This window comes from Cibotium barometz, chromosome 6, assembly GCF_041138505.1.
Source record: "Cibotium barometz isolate CiBa-2024 chromosome 6, ASM4113850v1, whole genome shotgun sequence".
Lineage (NCBI taxonomy): Eukaryota > Viridiplantae > Streptophyta > Polypodiopsida > Cyatheales > Cibotiaceae > Cibotium > Cibotium barometz.
Genome location: NC_141051.1, coordinates 35,591,062 through 35,608,164, shown reverse-complemented (window position 1 = coordinate 35,608,164; position 17,103 = coordinate 35,591,062).

Genomic DNA, 17,103 nt, shown 5'->3' with positions numbered 1-17,103 from the left:
AGTGCATAAACACCATTAAGCTTTTACAAATAGGAAAAAGTGAGCCTCTAACCAAGCAAACTGATTCTAGAATTTTTCAGACCAGTTTGGTCAAATTTTGAGCATTTTTGGGTCAGTTCAGCTTACTTTTTGGATCTAGTTTTGAAATAGGAGAGATGAAAATATCTCATTTTATTGATTAAAAATTGGGAGTAATGATGATAAAAAGTCACCTACTTTATGAGGGAAGATCCCCACACTGAGGTGTCAAAATTTAATTTTTTAATTCTTTTCTTTGGTCCTTAGTCCACTCTTCATCTTATGTGAGCATTTACTCATTTTTGGGGGGTTTTTCTTTTATTCTTCAATTTATCTCCTCCCTACCTCCTCCCTACATTTGGATTAATCTTATTGGTCCATAGGAACCTTAATTGGACCATAATCTTTTTTTAAAAAAAATCTGGACCCTTAGGCTAAGGTCCTTTATACCTATTTTCAATTAATTCCAATTGCTCTAAGGAAAGTTCTTTTTGAATTTTTGTTTTAGGGGAAATCATTTTAGACACTAGGAGGATTTTTATATCCAAAAATATCTCAATTTTGAATTACCTCCCTCTAGATATTTTCTCTCTCCAGGTCAAAACAGGGTAAAACAGGATCTTTCTTTTATTTTAGAGAGGGGAATAATTATAAGAACAGAAGGGAAGGTTCTTACACCTGCACATCTCAAAAGCCGGAGGGAGGAATCTTACAGATAGAAAGCGAATGCATGATTTTCCTTGCTCCTTGATTCCAATCCTTGAATTCTTTTACATCTACAGCAGTTTGATTAATCTTTTGTATCTATGGTGCCTCCTCATGTTCACCTTCATGTAGACCCATTAACCTTTTTCCATCAGGAAATTTATCAATCTAAACCTCTAAGCATGGAAGTTATTCTTGTCAAGCTTCTCTGCAACAATCTGGTTTATTCCATCATTTGACATCTTGTCTACAACACAAATTTACCCAAAATAACACTCTTGTTTGACCTACACGAAGTGCTGTATTCTTTACAGTGGTACTATACTGCACCCAAACTGTCACACGACCACCTCACTTTGCATGCATACACCCAATGGCAACTTTAACTCCTCTTTGCTGTACACACAGTGTCTACACGACCAATCACCCTTCCTGTAGTTTTGCAGAGAATTGAAACTTACTCATAGTTCCCTTGAACGCTTATGAACTTAAAAATGGAGATCCAGACGTGCCTAGAACGCATTTTTGACCCGAAAAAGTATGTCCAACAGAGTTGGTTTACCGGTGCCTCCCGAAGAGCTTCTGACACTAAGGATGTAGTAGCCAACACAAAAGGGGAAGAGTAGATGAAGCTCTTACCCTCGTACCGCTTCTTGTGCTTCTCTTGCTTGGCACTCATCCCTTAGCATGAACTAGGCTCTAATACCATGAAAATATATAGGGGAGAAGAGAGCTTGAGCTCTTGCAAGAACACACACACTCACATAAACCCTGGAAGAGAACATACAAGGAGAGAGGCTGAAAATTATTCTTCTTCTACACACAACAAAGACTCTCAGTTCTACAAAGAAGATAAAGTGACTTAGAGTTCTACAAAGAAGATAAAGTGACTAATATAATATATACAAGCAGTCCATAATGTGAACACACTAAGAGGAGTGGGTAGGTGTGGACTAGTTGGTGTAGTCTAGTTGTAGAATCTCTCGTGAGACGAAGATATGTCGGTGCCAACTACCAAACCCGCCAGTGATATATAAATGTCGAACGGTCATACAGGTGCCTCGTGAGTGTCAGCTCATGTTGAGCTTGACATCTCAACACCCTAGACCTAGATGGTGCGTGGAAACTTGTCCTTGGACTAGGGCTCCCAACATGCTCAAGACCCATGTGACAAAGGTGATTTGTGTGTCCTACATGTAGAAGTATATTCATGTAGCAACCTAGTACAGTGGTGCATGTGACAATAAATTAAGACCTATAATCACTCTAGCTCAAAGTCTTCATTCTCATCAAGTGAATCCTCATACGCTTCAATGGGAAGAAGAATATGCAAATCTAAACAGCCATCTTCATTAGGTACTTTAGTATTTTCATATCAACTTCTGGTAAGTCATCCTTAATGTTATGTAGTTTTATAGGTAGGCCAATGTCTTTGATAGCTATAGTAATTTCTTCATTGACATTTAGGTTATGGATCCACATCCAAGATATGTGCCTCGCTCTCATTGCTATCTTGTTCTGTAATATTTCCCCCTTCTTGAAATATACATCTACCACATGAGGCAACATCTGCAACAATTTCTTTGTTTTTGTCAAGAGGCTCCAGTCCTTGCTCTACATCAAAGATGTGCTCCTCTCTCTCATTGTAACCTTTTTTAGTAATAACATCCCCTTTGCTTGGCCTTTCTTAAGATATGTGCTACCATGAGAGGTGACATGTGGATAACATACATCCATTGCCCATCGTGTACATTAGGAAAATGAATACTTGTTCACAATTCTCTAGAATGACAAATGACTTAATCCTTTAATGAAATGTGTTTGACAAGTTGATGGCATAGAATCCATTTATGTCCATCCTATATTGTTAGGGCTGGACAGCCAGACAAGTTGATGGTCGCCAGACGGGTCAGAACACCACAATCATGGCCATCAGCACTTATAACGTCTCGTGGTGGCCAGTCGGCACTCGTATGGACTCATCGTCTTAGCCATCATAGATGTAACACAGCCTCATTGCTCAGAGCATAGGAACTTTTCTTATTGTAACAACACCTTTAATAGTATAAATTGTAATGGAAATCAGAACAATGGCTATTGATTGTTAGCTAGTTTGATCAATCAAGAGTCTAATGTGTATATAAGTCTCTTTTCTTTTCATTCAGTAATACATAAGTGCCGATTTATCTCTTAAAAATTGTAATTCATCTCTTGTGATTTAATTTATACTTCTCCTTTTGCACAACTATCTATGTATTTATTCGGCGCTACACTGGTGTAGTCTGCGTGCATAACCAGAGAACACTCAGTAAGTTATTGGACACAACGATCACCCGATAACACTTTGGTGGCGACCACAATGCGTCTTGTTTTTTCTGCATGTTTTGTTGTCTGTGTAATTTTCTTTGATGTTAAGTCCTTCATTCCTTGCATGGCCACCAAGAGAGCCCATGTCAACACGTGATAAGCACTATTTAGCGCATCTACATGCTCCGGAAATTCTATTTGTTGAATCCAACTCGGAGTCATCACATGAAGAGGAGGACGAAGAGTCTATAACTCATCCATCCTTTTTAGATGTTGGGAACAACCCGCCACCACAACACCCACCACCTTCCCGCCCCTACCACCCCCTTCTTGATTTCATCACTACAACATGCTTCCATGACCAGCTGCCACATTGAAGTATCCAAAATTATTTGGCAAATCCTCGGAAGATGTGGATGCACACATTATTCTTTTTGATAGTGCTTGGCGTGTGAATGTCCTCCGACTGATTGATCAAAATTTGAAGAAAAAAACTTTTGTACCAACCTTACAAAAGAGTGAACTTAGGGTTGCTTAATATGAGTATACTCACTTTCCAAACTATGATGCAATTAGGGATGCATTTCTTTAGAGATTTTGGGTGGACAAGACCTCCGTGCATGTGTTGGATAAGCTATGCCTAATGAACCAGAAGAAGTTGATGGATGGTGAAGGATTATGAATCAAAGTTTTGGAAGCTCCTGCGAAGATTGGATGTGGCCAATAGGCCAGTAGAAGAGATCCTCAATTCCTACTTCATAAAGGGATTGAGTAGGCAACTAAAAGGGTAGTTGCTTGTGTGAAGATCTCGCAAATCAGACTCTAGATCAACTTGTGGACTAAGCACTAAGGGCAAAGAGAGTGTTCGTGACATCTACAAAGGCAAAAATAAGAGCAATAGGAAAAGCAAGTCAAAAGTTTACACTTTTGACTCTTCGGATGACAAAGCAGATGTCTCAGATTCAAGTGAAGAATCAAATGATGAGAAAAATTGCAAGACACGGTCAAAGAGCAAGAAGGTAGGGAAAGCAATTAAGGAACTCACTGTGGCCATGGCTCAGTTGTCCAGTACAGAGAAGACTCCTCAAGAAGTCCGAGCGAGAACTTGGTGTGCGAGATGTCAGAATCACGACCATGTGGCCAAGGAATGCGGCTTAAGTGCACTCTGTTGCACTACCATTTGTAGAATTTCCACGCACAACACTTATGCTTGTAGATACGATGGAAGGCGATTACCTCATACAACTGCGATATCGGCCCCAGTGGGTCATGCACAACATTGATGCTTGTAGATATGATGGAAGGCGATTACCTCAGCCAACTACAATATTGAGCTCCACTGGTGGTAGTTGTACAACCTACCCCATAGATGGCTCTACACAAACCATACAGAAGGCCTCCATTCAGCCAAGGTTTTGCTCCCAGGGATGTCCCTGTGGCGCCCCACTCTGAAATTCACCCATTTTTATTGTAATGCACTGGGTCATCACCAAAAGTTGGATTGTGAAATATGGAAGAAACATAGAGCTAAGGTGAAAGGCGCTCAGACATCGAACCTACGACCGAGCGGTGGTGAATGCCATGGAGATTACAACTCAAGAGGAGCAAGAAATAGATAGACCAACCATGGAGAAGGCCAAATCGTTAGCCATGGTGGTGACAAGGTCAATGTAACCTGAGACTCCGGAGGTGGAGAACAAACTGACCTCGGATAAGAAAGGGAAGAAAAAGGTGCTCACATGGATTAGCACAAGGTTTGGACACACATGTCCAATTGGGTACAGAAGTAACAAGAAGGAAAGGACATGGCCTTGATAACTTAGCAAGAAGCTGAGGTCACACTACAATCTGGTGGTCCAACCCAGCAAATCACAAATCAGGAAGGGAAAGTGTCAAAGACATGGGACCCAATAAACCCTCAGGCACCAGAGAAAGAAAAAAGGCTACAAAGGGTGTAGTGGAGAAAGATATGATGTATGGGAGGATCTAAAGAAACAACAAATCCATATGTCAGTGGAGAAAATCGTAATCATAGTACCGAACTTCAAAGAGCAGCTGGTTTGCCAACTGATGCCCCAAGAGGAGAGAATAGGTTCATTGATTATGGAATCCATGCACATTGACAAGACAAATACTCCTCTGAAGGAAGCTCTGATCTACCATGAAGACATTGCGATGATTCAGGCCAAGCTATCTAGAATAGACATAGTAGAGGTACTGCTAGATGGAGGATTAAGGGTCATATGACATGCCTAAAACTAGGATTGAGTAGCCGAGATCTACTAGCTCCATTTGCGGTAAAAGTGGCAGATCAGTTGCTCCAATTGATCTGTGTGGGGCACACAATGGGAGTCTCTCCATTCACCTTCCAAATAGCAATGGTGCTCTTCATGGAGGACATCAAAGGTGCTTACCCAATGTTACTCGGCAGATTATGGCACACGGATAAAGCAAGATTGGAATGCGGATAAAACCATGTTAATCCCATTTTGGATTAACAAGTATGCTCCTCCAATTGAGGACATTAATAAGTTTCATGTAAAGGCACTATAAAAGTTGTACATTATGAGATATTGGCCACCCAAGGCCTTAGTTAAGTAAGTTTTGGGTGCCCAAGTGTGAATAAGGGCCAAATGTATATAAGGCACTTTCTAATGAATAGAGACAATCCCCCTTTGTGCTATTGAGAGCTCTTCTTTGTCTCTTGAGAAATATTGAGAGAGAGCATTCTAGCATTTGTTCATGCTTGTGTGGGAGAGTGATTGCCTTATGCGATGGTGCGAGCGACTCTACAATGACAGCGTGTGGAGGTGGATCGAGTTTTGGAGCTTAAAAAGTGAGCTTGGAGGCCTCAACTGTAACATGCCCATCTTCATTTTTTTTAAATGTCCATGTAATAGATGAATTTATGAGTTTTTATGGTATAAAAATCAATGATTTTATTAAATGAGCCATTTCTACTTAGAATCTTCAAACTTCGAGCCCAAATTTAGAATATGCGCGCGATTTTATCCTAATATAGGATTTTACAGCATCCAAAATAGACACTGGATCAAGCTTAATTTGGGATCTACGCGCGATTTTGTCCTAATATAGGATTTTACAGCATCCAAAACGGACACTGGATCAAGCTTATACGCGAATTTTGGTTATTCTTAGTTAAAAACAACAACCTTTAAACCTTAATAAATGCACGACCGGGCATCCGATTGACGAACGGTCTACACCTCAACGATCAAGGGAACATCCCAGACATTTTCGTAGGAAAACAAATTTCACCCCCTGGGGCAGTCCGGCACGCAAATCAAGGCCGACGTCCCAAATTTGGGAACCCCACCCCAAAAAGGATCGTACACACTCGCCAAGGTGCCCGTACAATTGCCGAGCAAGGACCAAAGGTTGGGCACCCACTGCGTGGTCCACACGGCACCGCTACGTGGACACCCATGTTGCCTCTGACCAAACAGGGCACATGCGTACCACTCCTTTCCCTGTCCACTGCCACCGTACCATGTAGACCACTGATCTACATTCTTTGACGGTGCACCGTCCTTTCGATCGTACTTTGCGTAGCTCTCGCACCCGTGCCCCACAGCTATATAAACCCCTGTGGGGGGGTGCTCCATGGCTAGCACGCATTCCTTCGTACCCTATACTCTGCATAAGGCCATGCCGTCGTCTGTACCGCCCTTCTGTCGTCCTTGCACAGTGTTCTTGCTGCAGTACCTGCAGTTGTCCCTTGCTGCCCCCCCTCTCAACACCCTCTAATCTACCAGTTTTCAGATAAGCCAACTTTCAGCCAACCCACCCTTCTTACGATGCCTTAACTCTCTCTCTCTCCCCGTGTGAAGAGACTTACAGTAGCACCCCTCTTCCCTCAGCAAAACGTTTTTGCCTTCTCCTTAAGCACATCTCAAAAATCCCCCCCCCCTAGTACCCCTCTTCCCTCAGCAAAATGTTTTTGCCTTCTCCTTAAGGACATCTCACAAATTCCCCCCCTTTTGCATGGACCTTAGCAAGAGGTTTTCTGCCGTAGAGAGGGTTCGTGTGCTGTAGTTTTTTGCTCATAGAGTGAGCAAACAATCTCGAAATCAAGATCTGACTAAAGCATTATGACCACAGTAACGAGCCCTACAAGGCGACGTCCAAGATGGCCCCATCCTGGAAACCCCAAAATATTGCCTCAAGAGAAGCACACAACAATGCTCCTAATGCGGCTCCAACCCTCTCGTTTGCAAGTTCCTCAAGGAAATGGTGGCCAGGTTAGCTTGGTTATCTTTTAAAAAGAGTTTTTCTTTAATATTAATGTCAATAAATGCACAAAGAAGATGTGTATCTTTTCCTTTGAAAAAAATGTATGGAGCTACGATATGAAGTGATGTATATTCAATGATTTGTATTGAAATTATTATCTTTAAGAGAAAGAGTGCAGGTTTTTCCTGGCTTCGACGCTAACTCTGTTCCATGCTTGTGTAGCCGAGCGGCATCCTTAGCAAAGCCCGGGATTGTCCCACTGTCTAGTTCTGAGGGCCCAGGCTAGTGCGGTGAATAAGCCCACCCTAGTGTGTAGACATCCCTCTGAGGGGAGGGAGGATCGAGCGACGAAGCCTGAGAGGGTGACATGCCAGCTTGAGTTCTCTCACCAACAGCCAAACGATGAGGTGTATGGTCCTGTAGGGTTTTACCGAGCATGTAAAGGTTGAAAGGTCGAATTCTAGATCATCGACAGTATAAAGGAAAAGAATAAGAGAGCCGGTTTGGCTTGTATGGAATTGATTCATGTATAAATGTTTTTTTATAAATCTTATCTTTGGCATTATTGTACTGTGAAAAAAGGATATTTTAACTAACCTTGTGAAAAGGGCCTTAATTAAGGAACATGTTTATTTATGTCAAACAGTGTGGTAAGATTAATTAGAAAACAAATTGGCGCATGAGTAGGGTGGAAAGTGGGAGGATGGAATGCCCTGACGGTACCATCCTACTACGGACGGGTGGACTCGATTAGTCGGGTAGCTTTCCAACAGATTAAGTGAAAGCCCTATGCTAGATAAATAGATTCTCGGGCAATTCTATTCTAGGAGACTAGGCCAGCGGTTGTGTCTTGCATGGATGAGGAAAAAAGCATTGTCTCTAGGAATCAAGACTAGTAGTTGCCCAAATTATGATCAATTACCCTATGGGTGATTTGATTTTTAGAAGATCATGCTTCCCCTGCGGGATAGGACTAGGTCTTACCTATGAATCGTATCCTTGAATCTCTGCATGGTCAAGGTGTCAATGAGTAGGAAATTTTCTCCAAGTTAAGAATTAGTGGACTATCTTAAGTGTTTCCCCTATTTTGGAAGGGGGGAACCTTACATCAACGGACTCAAGTTCAAAGCATCGGTAAGTTCCCCTACAAGACAATTGTGTTCTATTGCTCTTCCTTTAGGTGAATGCTTTGAGTTTCCTCTTGGAGGTGTGGTAGCCTATAACATTTTTGGCGTCGCTTTCGGGAAAACACCTTTGTTTCTTCCTTCCTTTTGGAGTTTCAGCTCCCATTGCATAAGATTCATGATTGCCTTTGCATTCTAGTAGTGCATTGTGTAGGAAATGAATGGATAAGATTTGTGTGGAAGTGAAAAATCGTGAGAAATTGGTTGTGGTTGCTGTGTATTTATGTGGTGGAGTGGTCTTGGAAGAGAGCTTCACTTTTTTTTCTAGTTAATTTTGATGTTTCCATAACTAGAATCATCAAGGTGAACAAGCAGGTTGGTGTTTTGTTTTTGCTTTCAAAAATTCACAAAAGTTGAAAAAATAAGAAGCCATTGATTGTGCCTTGAACTTGTATTACACTCCTTAGGCGTGGCACAATCATTTTAGTAATAGTTGGATATGTATTTTGCACCCACAATCGCATTAGTCGATGCGGGACGTTCCCACATGAAATTGTAGGAAAATCGATGTGAACCGTTTTTTGTTGCAACTTCACGTCGTGAACCGATCCCGGCATCAACGCCACGATTAACACCGTAATTCACGAGATTTACTTACCAAAAATAGGTAGCCTTATCCTGACACCTCTAACACCACGAGGTCTGACAAAATTAAGAATCTTGAACGTGTAGAAAATTGTTCACAATGTGAGCTATTTCAAAACACTTCACGGCGCGAACCATTTTTAGTTTACAACGTGAATCATTTTAGGACCCTTCACGGTGTGAACTATTTCTAGTTCACGACGTGAACCAATTACTTTTCACATGTAGAGATTTTTGAATCCACATGTAAAACTTGCAGGCCAGTCAATGATGTAACAATGATTCATGCTTTCTCACTAACCGTAGAAGGAAAAGCGCATCAAACCCTCAAACCTAGGGATATGGTTAACTTCACATGTGTAAGATTCCTCTCCCAACCCCTTTTTGATGTCTAGTATATTCCCCTGTAATCAATTCCTTTTCTAAAATATAAGAGATCTTGTTTGTGGCTGTTTTAACCTAGAGAGAGAAAATATTCTAGAGAGAGAATATTCAGATTTTGAATATTTTTGGATAGAAAAATATCTCTTATAATTCAGATGAGTTTCCCTGAAACTGAAATTTAAAAAGAATTTTCCAATGTGCAATTGGAATTAATTGGAAATAGGTATAAAGAACCTTAGCCTAAGGGTCTAGATTTTCAGAAATCTTTAGACTATGGTCCAATTAAGGTTTCTATGGGCCAATAGCATCAATCCATGTGTAGGGAGGAGATAAATCCAAATTGTAAAAAGAAAATACCCAAAAATGAGTAAATGCTCACATGAGGTGAAGAGTTGAAAATGTACAAGGTTTATTAGTAAAAAACTATGAGCAATATTAAAAATATGAGATATTTTGGGAATAATGATTTTATTATGACACATATGTAAGGAAGGGGAGTCCCTTAAATGCTCACATAAGATGAAGAGTTGAAAATGTACAAGGTTTATTAGTAAAAAACTATGAGCAATATTAAAATGATTCCATTATGACACATATGTAAGGAAGGAGAGTTCTTAAAGAAGGTGCATATTTCACATAAGATGAAGAGTTGAAAATGTACAAGGTTTATTAGTAAAAAACTATGAGCAATATTAAAATGATTCCATTATGACACATATGTAAGGAAGGGGAATTCTTTAAAGGAGGTGCATATTTCACATGCTTGAATAAATTTTAAACTCATAAAAAATGAGATATTTTATCTCTCCTCTCTCCTCATTCAAGTCTAGTTCCAAAAAGTTAGCTTAATTGACCTAAAAATGGTCAAAAAGTGACCAAACTGACTTGGAAAATTCTAGAATAAGTTTGTTTGGTTAGGAGCTCAAATTTTCCTATAAATAGAAGCCTCCCCTTGTTGAAAAAAAACACATAGAGTCTTATGCCTTGTTACTCTACTCCACCTAAGCCAAATTAGATAGAGTCTTATGCCTTGTTACTCTACTTCACCTAAGCCAAATTAGATAGTGTCTTATGCTTTGTTACTCTACTCCTCCTAAGCCAAAACATATAGTGTCTTATGCTTTGTTACTCTACTCCTCCTAAGCCAAAACATATAGTGTCTTATGCCTTGTTACTCTACTCCACCTAAGCCAAGAACTGTGAATTCTTTAATAATTCACTAGTTTTTAACACTTCTCTCTTTCTTCAATCCCCATTGGTGGCTCCATCAACATACTAAACCAATTGATTGGTTGGGGGCCTCTACCGTGAATAAAGAATCAAGCAAATCATAAGGTAAGTATATTGAATTTTGGTCTTTTCTATAATTTCTCAATGATTCTCTCTTCTCAACCCCTCTCAAGCTTGAGAAGTTTAATTGGTATGGTTTTTTAAATGCTATTGAAGTAAATTGGTGAATAGTAGTGAAGAGTTACATAATTTAATAAATGCTATAGAAGTTAATTTCCATTTATGTTTAAATTCTAATGGTTTTTATGTAATTTCTCTCTCTCACTCAAGAAATGGTCATACTCATGACCCATTCTCAATCCAAATGAAGCTTTTCATAAAGCTTTTCCTTAATCCAAGATTAAGCTATGCTTGAGGCCAAATTAATGGCTTTTTGCTATGCTTTTAGTTATGCACATTGATGATTCCATCCATTATGGATTGATGACCCAATTAGAGACCATTCTAATTGTTTTCTTAATGATCCAATTAGAGACCATTATGGATTGATGATCCAATTAGAGACCATTCTAATTATTTCTTTAATAATGAGCTTTATCCCTTAGAAAAAAAAATTTGAGATTTATCAGTCATAGTAGCGGAGCTATGGCAAAATTTTTATAGAAATTACGCATAAAATAAATTCATTCAAAGCATAAAAAGAGGACTTCCTACCATATTCTAGGAACTATCATCCTAGATTAATTAAAAGAATTTTATTATGCATGGAGATGTGGATGTTTGCATGTAGATGTAGATGTATAGATGTAGATGTGGATGTGGAGGTGGATGGATGCATGTAGATGTAGATGTATAGATGTAGATGTGAATGGAGATGTGGATGTATGCATGTAGATGTAGATGTATAGATGTGGATGTGGATGTATACATGTAGATGTAGATGTATAGATACGGATGTGGATGTGGAGGTGGATGTATACATGTAGATGTAGATGTATAGATACGGATGTGGATGTGGAGGTGGATGTATACATGTAGATGTAGATGTATAGATGTAGGATGTGGATGTGGAGGTAGATGGATGCATGTAGATGTAGATGTATAGATGTAGATGTGAATAGAGATGTGGATGTATACTTGTAGATGTAGATGTATAGATGTAGATGTGGATGTGGAGGTGGGTGGATGCATGAAGATGTAGATGTATAGATGTAGATGAGAATGGAGATGTGGATGTATATATGTAGATGTAGATGTATAGATGTAGATGTGAATAGAGATGTGGATATATACATGTAGATGTAGATGTATAGATGTAGATGTGAATGGAGATGTGGATGTATGCATGTAGATGTAGGTGTATAGACGTAGATGTGGATGTAGAGGTGGATGTATGCATGTAGATGTAGATGTATAGATGTGGATGTGAATGTGGAGTGGATGTATGCATGTAGATGTAGATGTATGGAGGTGAATGTGAATGTGGATGTGGATGTATACATAGGGATGTAGATGTATGCATGTAGATGTGAATGTACGCATATAGTTGTGGATGTATGGATGTGAATATACGATTGTGATGTGAGGGAATCTGAAGTGATGAGATGGAAATGATGTGATGGGATGAGAATACTTATAAATGGATTATGGAATAAGTAATGTAGATTGAGGAGGGATAATGTGAAAAAATGAAAGTTAAAATAGAAATTGTATTGTAAACTGTTTGTAAATGCTGTTTGTAAATGCTGTTTGTAAATGATTGTTTTATGTCAAGAATGCTGGGGGGAGCATTTTGACCGTCTTGTGATTAAGGTCGTGATGAGAAAGTTGCAACTGCTGACGGGGAGTCAATGAAGGACGTCTCGCGTAGCAAGGTCGGCCGAGGTCTTGACCAGCCTCGGTGCGATTAAAATGGTGAGCTTCCGGTACGGTGGATGAGGGGCCAAGGAAGCGGCCTATGCGTGAAGCGCTAGGTTACCTGCGAAGGATCCTAGAGGGTGCTGACCATACGGTGCTCGGGCTCTGGGTCGCCTAGGATACCCACGCGTGCGTCGAGGAAGATATTGGAACAGAGTTGGAGTTGTTTTCTGAAATCGAGCATGGATCTGGTTGATTGACCTTGCTGGTCTTCAATGGATGAGTCCATGGCTCCTTATATGGATCTGTTGGTTGATCTTGCTGATCTTCAACGAGAGTCCATCTTGTTAAGTGATTATATTGCCAAGTATTATGGGCTAGGAACTATCGAAACGGCTCCTGAGCGTTCTAGTTGCCAACGATGCCATAGATACTCTGATGAAGGAATGATGGGAAATTAAGAATCAATTGGATAAATTGGAAGATGGTGATCAATGATACTAGGGTTTTATTAAAGGATTGTTTTAAACTGGTTGAATCTGGTTGAAAAAGGCAATTTCATATTGGGTGTGTGAGTGGTGTGACTAGTTTTATTTTGCATGAACATCCGGCTAGGGGGCGTTGGAACTCTTTTCCTTGGTACCCGGGACAAAACCTAACCAAATTCTTAATTGGATCCCATCACTACAGTGGTTGGGCGGTTGGCTAACCCATGGGATTGGATGGGGTTAGGCTGGACTGATGGATCCGTAAATCGAGACTCAAACTTTTGTTTTTACGATAGAAAAAAAAAAATCCCGGACAGTAACTGTTCTATGGATAGGAATCAACGGCTGTGCCTCTTGAATGGGGAAAAAAGCGTTGATCCCAATGATCCAAGTGCAAGTTTCTTCCATGAACTGACTAAGTATCTTATAGATGTAATTGGATCATCTCGATCAGAAATGATCTTGACTACGTTAGAGTAAAAAGTTATCCTGGTGGAATCGCCCGTGCTTCCGGTTAAGAAAGTTTTTCCGGGTTCGGTTTTGGAACAACCGACGGATTAGTCTCTTATCCGGATATCCGTGGGCGAGGCCCCGAGTGTGGGACCCCTGTCCCGCGCGAGAAGCGCTACTTCCGCTGCCAGTACCCCGAATCCGTTGCTCGGTGGGAACAGGGATCTTACAACATGACTCAAGAATGTGTTTGTGCCCATCTTTTCCAGAAGTGGTAACAGATGGAGCCTTGTGGCACAGTTGCACAATATCAAACAAAAGGAAATGGAGTCGATGAGAGATTATGTGTCTCGACTAAAGCACTTAAATTCAAGGTGCAAACTACGGGAATGGATAACAAACCGGCTACTCTAGATGCATGTTGCAAACTGGCAATTGAATATGAAGATAATATGCTGGAATTGCCACAACTGGCAGAAGATATGTCAGTATATCTTCGGCAATAACAACTTCGCATGTTTCGAGTCACCAAGATATTGGAACTCAGAGCAAGCAAGTTGGAAACATGACTGTGGACGAGCTCAGTAACACAATACTGGTAGAGAAATTGAAGGTAAAGGAGGGAAGAGAAACATCTGAGCATGAGCATACCCATCTTTACCCTCGTAGGTTAGAAGCAAGATTATGAGTGGATTAAGAGATGCTAATGAAACATGGTTTAGGCATAAACATAGAAACACGAGTTATACTCTTCATTAGCAAGGGCCTCTTATATAGGCAAGTAGTACATGACTCATGACATCACCTATGATGTCTTACAAGCATAAGATGCCATCTCCCCCCCATGTGGGTTTGCCATAAATGAACAAGATGCCCTCTAGGCTATTTTGAAATAGGCGCCCATTTGAAGATGATTCTTGAGTAAAGTAATCAAGGTAATATAGCCCCTTTTAACCTTTGAATGGATTTGGGTGATATTTCCAACAAACCCTCCTTCAACCAAATCCATGACAATGCTACCTTTATGATGGCAATTCTAGGCTCTAGTTACAACTTACAAAAACTAGTTATGATGACCATGCTGGTGCCCGTAGGTCTTATTCCAGTTAGGTTTACAATGCTAGCAATGATGGATGATGCTAGAATACCATAGTAAAGCTTACAATGAGATAGTTATGTTTAGGATGGAGAGGTTTTAAACATGGTACGGGCTATCCCTTGATTTTACTCAAAAGGCCCATTCTTCTTGGATAAAATTGGCCTCTTCGGAGGCCTCTTCTTGAAGCTCTTCTTCGTCTTGACTTGCGAGGAATGCCTTTTGTGCCTTTTGTTTGAAGAAACAATTTTCTTCATTGTGATTGTCCTTGCCGCAGAATCCACAAGCCTTCTTCTTTTCTTTTGTGTCGATGAAGTTCTTCTTCTTGAAGTGTGACTTTGGAGAAGTATGCCCCTTCAATTATCCCTATCTTCTCTTGCTTCTTCTTGTGCTCCTCAAGGAGTGCAGCTTCAATGGCTTCTAAAGTAGGGTCTGGAAGATTCATGAGAGTTGACACTAAATGTCCATACTCATCATAAGGCATGCTTTTCAACAAAACTGCAATGGCATCTTCCTCATCTATTGGTGCTCCTATTGTTGCAAGTTGTGACATTAGGCTTTTCATATAATTAAGATGAGAAGGTAAAGACTCAGAAGCTTTCATTTCAAGTTTAAAAAATTGGATTTTCAGCCCTATCTTGGAATGCTTCCCTTTTGCCCCAAATAATTTCTCTAGGATTTCCCATGCTTCAGCGGAGTTATTTGCATTAGAGATATGATGTATGTAGTTGTCACTTAGACCTAATGCAATTATGGCAAAAAGCTTTCTCATCCCTAGGTACCCATCCTTGCTCACCATCTCTAGTGGTAGGTTTTTTCTCCTTTCCACTAGCAACCCCCCAAAGACATTTCTTCATGAGAATAAATCTTACTCTAACTTGCCAGGTATGAAAGCCTACCCCATTAAACTTATCAACATGAAATGAGGATGTAGACATGATGACAAAGCAAGGTCTTACCACTTGAGTATCACTCAAGGGTAGTGTCTAATGCTTTTACAAGATTAGATACCTACACCAAATAGATGAAAATGATTTATGAAAAATTCAGACCAGTCATACCCTCTTGAAACATTGTTTGCTCTTGGGTTGTAGACATTGTTTCTTACCCGTCTCCTCGGCTTTCTGCTTTTCTTCTTAGGCTTCAAATGTTGAATATTTGATGATTCAGCATCAAATATTTGAGTATCACTCAAGGGTAGTGTCTAATGCTTTTACAAGATTAGATACCTACACCAAATAGATGAAAATGGTTTATGAAAAATTCAGACCAGTCATACCCTCTTGAAACATTGTTTGCTCTTGGGTTGTAGACATTGTTTCTTACCCGTCTCCTCGGCTTTCTGCTTTTCTTCTTAGGCTTCAAATGTTGAATATTTGATGATTCAGCATCAGATGGTTCAGACATTGTGATTCAAAAAATGATGTAAACAATAACATCATCACAATATAGTAATATCATCAAGTATATGGTGACCAATGTGATAAATGCTTTCAAAATAGTTTCTAAAAATTGGGTCACTTGGAGTACTTGAAAGAAGTAGAGGCCTAGGTCCAAGCACCTAATGCTTTAAGCACTTTCAATATCAGTGATTTGAGACCAATTTAAGCATAAAACATTGGCGATTAAGTGAAATAATCACTCATTCATTTACTGTTAAGAGATGAAGCTCCAGAAGCTATGTCAGTCCTACAGCCACCAAACCACGAAACCATATGCAAAACTGACCAGATAGGCGTGTTTGCAGCCTATGAAAACCCTCGAGGCTCTGAGGAATTAGTGATTGGCAAAGTGATGGCGATGGGGCAACGTTTTTCCCCAAATAAAAAGGCGCAGGTCTCTGCAGCAATGTCGTTGACTCCGGGCACTTCTTTGGCTAATTCTGCCCATCAGCAGCTTCGCCTTTGTGTTGAGAACGCCTAGCTGAGCACTTGTGATGAGTCTTGAAGAGGGCGATGGGATCTTGATGCTCCATGGACTGTCTATATTTTAGGCTAGATAAGTGGAGGGGATAAGATAGGCTTAAGTTAATGAGGTGCTAATTAATCCCTAATGAGTGAGATTTGGATAATGTTAATCCTAAGCTCTGATACCAATTCTTGGTTTAGTGAGTGGATTAGCAAAGCTAAGGAGGATCAAACATGGCTATGGTCATGGTTAGGTCATGGTTAGAAGCAAGATTATGAGTGGATTAAGAGATGCTAATGAAACATGGTTTAGGCATAAACATAGAAACACGAGTTATACTCTTCATTAGCAAGGGCCTCTTATATAGGCAAGTAGTACATGACCTCATGACATCACCTATGATGTCTTACAAGCATAAGATGCCATCTCCCCCCCATGTGGGTTTGCCATAAATGAACAAGATGCCCTCTAGGCTATTTTGAAATAGGCGCCCATTTGAAGATGATTCTTGAGTAAAGTAATCAAGGTAATATAGCCCCTTTTAACCTTTGAATGGATTTGGGTGATATTTCCAACAATGGCTAGTAGATGCATTATGAAAAGAGTCACTGAGTTTGATTTCCTCAACAAGCAAGAG